Here is a 5,426-nt window from a genome sequence, read left to right on the forward strand (position 1 = left end):
GCTACCACTGGAGTCCACTCTACCATGTCAATTTCTCTAAATCTAACCTTAGTGGCTTTATGCCTCATATTAACCAGATTGCATAAAAAAAAACTTTAGTGGTTTTATGCCTCATACTAACCAGCTGACAGTCTGACGCCATTCTATGGGACTGATAACGGCTAATAATGTCCATTTAATGGATGATAACATCCGAAGTGGGTGATAGAGTTCAGTTATTGTTTGTYAGCAGTGCTCAGCTATGAGAGGAGCAATGTGACAAATCCTGTTTATTCATTAAACCTTATCAACAACTTCACTTTGGATAAAATTTGATTAAAATGATGTATTTACTACAGAACTCTGTAATATGAAATATCACCGGCGTATTATTTTATGTGAGATTTTACAAASAGTTCAAGCGAGCCTCGCTTCTCTTCAGACCAAAACTAATAACTTCAGTTTTCTTCTCAKTGACATTTAGGAAAGTTTGAAGCCATCCAAGCTTTTACCTCACCGAGACAGTCAAACATCTGTTTTGGTGAAAAAAAGAACGATGGGGCCGTCTGAGTGAGGTCTGCATAGGAGTGAAAAGCGGTGACGCGTTTCCATTCTTTTAAAGTAACTTTCAGACAGAACCATGAAAGGATTAGCTGTTCTGTCTGAACTGGACAGTGAGAGGAGGACTTCATTTGTCGTCAGCCTTCATTTAAGCAGCTCTCAGATGGTGGCGAGTTTGAAGAGACTCAGCAGATGCAGTGCTGTTTGTTGCTGTTTTTAAAACTCATTTTCCAGGAATTTCAGAGTGAAGTCATGAAACAGAGAAAAAGGAAAGCAAAAGCTATCTGCTTTAAGTAAATCCTCTTGTTTAAAGTGTTTTTTTAAAGCATAATGCTTTATTATAAAACGTCAAAACCACTAGATGTTACATTTGGGCTGCAGAATCCCCATCTAAACCCAAATAAAAACAAACCAAATCATGAAATCCCCCACTGAGCCCCTCAAACAGCTCATTGATCTCCCTCTTTATAGTKTGCACACTTTTTTTCTGCTGTTTGTTTCTGAGCGTAACTCATTACCTGTGCTCCATGTTTGAGTGAAGTGTTGGCTTATTTATAGACACCCAAACACTAAATGGGGCAGATATTATATGAATCATTAAAATAAAAGAACATTTTCATTAAATAAGGACAACTATTCCCATCACTTGAACTTTTAATGTAACARTATTTAACAACCATATGAGGTGAAAATATATTAATGTTGTAGCTTCAAATAATGATCACTAAATTATTATTTTTAATACAGCATATTTAACAGATGCTTCTAAAWGAGAGAACAGACGTTTTATGTTGATAAAAGCAACATGAAGGAGTATAGTTTAAAGAGTGAAAACAACGAATGAATCAGTCAAGAGAAATTTGCAAGTATTGAAAAGTAGAATATTATACAAGTCTAAGGAAGAACGGTGCATGAAATRAGTTGATTAAGAAAACTGAAACATGAAAAGGTTTGCTGAAGCGAGAAAAAGACGTAAAACATGAATAAACATCGGTCTAGCTTTGACCAGATGGAAAACCCTGAGATCACTGGCCTTCATGGTGACTGAATTCACTAATTACAGAGTTTGTATCAATTACGTTCAGGTTTGCATCAGAAAGAGAAGTGATCAGGTGTCCTGGAGTAYGGGTTAGTTTTTAAAACTTAGAGGCCAAACTTACAGCTCAAACTATTTAATGGATTWATTTTTTACATTGGTTCGCTCCAGTTTGACTTCTAGATGTCCTTGACTGTAACCACTTCTGACTGTGAGCCACAGGTTTTAATTGTTGCTAAATCTTTGTCAAATAGATCAAACTCAGATTTGTTGGAGAATAAATGCGAGTGGAACCGTTCAAGCCTTGCCACAGATTCTCAGTTGGGTTGAGGTCATTTTAACACTTGATACTTTAATAAGACAACATATCTCTGGGTGATTCTTTGGGGTGTTGTTGTTCTGCTGGAAGCTCTTTTGCCACCTGCTTCAGATGTTATCATCCATTAAATGGGCGTTATTGGCCGTTATCAGTCCCATAGAATTGCCTCAGACTGTCAGCTGGTTCAACCCATTCTCACTCCCAAGTCGTCACACATAGACGCGTTTCCAAGGTTCCCTCTACGTCCGATTTTGACGCGCAGGGTACCCCCGTCACGTCAGTTAGTGACGAGATGGGGCGAAGTCTGACATATTTTCAGAAAGTGTATAAAATGCGCGAAAACGACCGTTCCAAAGCCTGAAATTGCCTTTGTTCACTTTAGACATCCTGTCCCTGACCGTAGTACCTAAAATTAACCATTTTTAGAAAATGTACGAAATTCACGTCAACATGTTCTAAAGCGTAAAATGACCAAATATTCACCATGGACATCCTACCCCTGATCCCAGTACCTAAATTTAACCATTAATCCTGATCCCTCATGTTAACCTCAGACCCCCGACCCAAAGACCCCTGGTGGCGAAACCCGGAAAATCCGCGGGCGTCAAGGGCTGACGCGAGGGGGGTACCCTGTGCATCAAAATAAGACGCAGAGGGAACCTTTGGAAAAGCGTCAATATGTGACGACTTGGGAGTGAGAATGTGTAGGCTGGTTAGGATGAGGCATAAAGCCACTAAGGTTAATTTTAGAGAAAATGACATGGGCTAAGATAAAGTAGACCAGACTCTGGCAGCAGCAGATTGTTCCATTCCAACGTATTTTGCACTGATAACCCACTAGGGGGCACTGTTGGGACAGACTGAAGCCATTCTATGGGACTGATAATCACTAATAAYGTCCATTTAATGGACTGATAACATCCGAACCGGCTGCTTTTGCAGTCTCATAGTTTTTGTTATTTGTTTTTTCCAGAACTGAACTATATTTAGCTCCATTCATGTTCCTATAAACTCTTAAGAAAAGCATCCCCACAACATGCTGCTGCCACCACCGTGTTTCACRGTGGGGATGGTTTGTTCAGGGTGATATGCACTTTTACATTACGGCTAAAATCTGTCTGATCTGAGAAGAGCACCTTCTTCCGTGTATTTGTTCTCTCCAAGGTGGCAAACAGCAAACAGTTCTTTTTCAACAATGGCTTTCTTCTTGGTGGTAAAGGTCAGATTCTGTGGACTGTCTGACTATTGTCATAGTAGACAGATTTTCTAGAGTTACTATGAGCTTCTTGGCTGCTTCACAGTTTAATGTTCTTTTTTTTTTCTTTTTTTTTTTGGCACCTGTCAAGTTAGATGGACGGCCACGTCTTGGTAAGTTTTTATTTGCCCCTCTTCTTCCGTTTTTGTATGATGAAACAAACCTCTGCAGTGTTTAAAGTTTAGGATATTCTTTTTTATAACCTAATCCTGTTTTAAAGACGCGACCTGAATGATGTGTTACTTGGTCTTCATGATGCTGTTTGATCACTRATTTTCAGTGACAAATCTCTGATRATTTCACAGAACTGCTGTAAKTATTGTGTGAATGCTTCATAGCATTCACATATTTGTTCTTCTGCACGTTTTTCTAACTTGTTCCACAATTGTTGTGCAATTTCAACAATTCATACATCAAAACATTCAGCTCATTTATGACAATCCTGCTATGACTTTTGGTATTTCAGCTATTTTTACTTTTTCAGACATTGCACTTTTTTAGCCATTTTTTGCCACTGAAAATGAATGGAGCTGTTTTCAACATCTTTAAAATGTTTCTAAATCTTTACAGAACCTTACACATTTTGTTCTGGTTCTGCTCTTTTTAAACTTCCTTGTGCCAATTTTAGCTACTTATTTTGCTAATTGTAACCTTTTTGTGCTTTCTTTTCTGCTAATTTGTGCTATTTATGCTTCCTTCTGATGTTTTCARCTATATTAGTTGCTGCAAATTTAGCTAATGTTCAGCTGTTTTTAGCTAAAGTTAGCTTTTTTAAGCTAAATACACAAGTTCAGCAAACATGTGCTCCTTATGCTTCCTAACGATTTCCAACTACATTTTAGCTGTTTTTCAAAACAATTTCAGTTGTTTTAACTAATTTACTACAATTTGTAAATTTTTTGTACTTTTATGCCTTTTTTTTCTGCTAATTATACWTTTTTTTTTACAAAGCTTTCACTATCTGGGTGTTATTTACAACTTTTGGCTGCTACGTTTAGCTTATTTTATGCTAATTTTAGCTTTTTATGCTATTTCAGCTTTAGATCTGCTTCTTTCTGCTATTCTTCTGATTTTTTCTGTTTTGTGCTTTTTTCTACTAATTTGTGCCATTTATGCTTTTTGCAGTTGTTTTCTGTTATATTCTACTATTTTAGCTTTTAGCTGTTTTTTTACTATTTCAGCTATATTTTTGCTCCTTTTTACTGTTTTCAGCAAAGTTAGGCTTCTTTTGGCTTCCTTCAGCTTTTCAAATTGAACTTGCTTTAACACATTTGCTGTTAACTGCACTCTCAGGCCAACATTGTGAATAAGAAACTGTTCTTAATGTTTTGACTCATGAAATAAAGGTTATATTAATTATTTAAAAATTGATATTTTCAGCTGAATTTCAGCATCATTTAGCTTAAGTTTTCAGCATGAAGCATTCACAGTAGCATTTTCGAAATGCAATTTATCTTGTTTTGGGTTTAAATTACACTCTGCTAATTAGGTGCCTTCTAAAGATAAGTGGTTGTTCTGGATTTTGTTTTCAGCTTTTCAGAGTAAAAGAAGGTGAACACAAATCCAGGCAGCATTCTGTTTTATTTGCTTACCACTATGCAGTTGTGTTGTCTTTTTTTTTCTGTTGTTTTATCACAAAGTTTGCAACTAAGCTGAAAAAAATTGGAGAAAAATCAAGAGTTGTGAATACCTATTCAAGACTCTGTAAGTTCTCGTTGTTACAAGAGAATACAGTTTAATATGTTTGCAGAAGAAAATAAAAGAAACTGAGCTGCCTGGTTCCAGAAACTCTGACAGGGAGGTCCAAAAGGCCACAGATATGAAAGAATCAGCCGAATCTATAAGACAAGTTGTGAAAAATCTGTGCAGACTTTTGTCCAAAGGATCTTGGGGGGGAAAGCTGCTGCTCAGAAGGGAGATTTTTATTAAGAATGTGTAATTTAGTTTGCAGAGAGTGGTAGCTTTAGTACTGAGTTGTGGAAAAACGCAATTCTAAGATTAAAAAAGTGGTCACTTCATGACCACAAGCAGACAAGGCCAAGAAATAAAAGGACTGTAAACTAAGCGTATTACATAACTTTCCAGTTTCTTTTTGCAAAATCACCATCAAGGTACACAAACACATGCAAACTTAAAAAGTGAGAATATTTTATGGGATAAAATTTATCCCAGATATGTCAATATTAGACACTTTGATGTATAAACTATGATTTAGCATTTATCATTTGGTAATTTAGTATTAAAAAATGAAATAAGTAATCCATCCACAGTAGTGT

The sequence above is a fragment of the Austrofundulus limnaeus genome, unplaced genomic scaffold, assembly GCF_001266775.1.
Source record: "Austrofundulus limnaeus strain Quisiro unplaced genomic scaffold, Austrofundulus_limnaeus-1.0 Scaffold240, whole genome shotgun sequence".
In the NCBI taxonomy this organism is placed as follows: domain Eukaryota; kingdom Metazoa; phylum Chordata; class Actinopteri; order Cyprinodontiformes; family Rivulidae; genus Austrofundulus; species Austrofundulus limnaeus.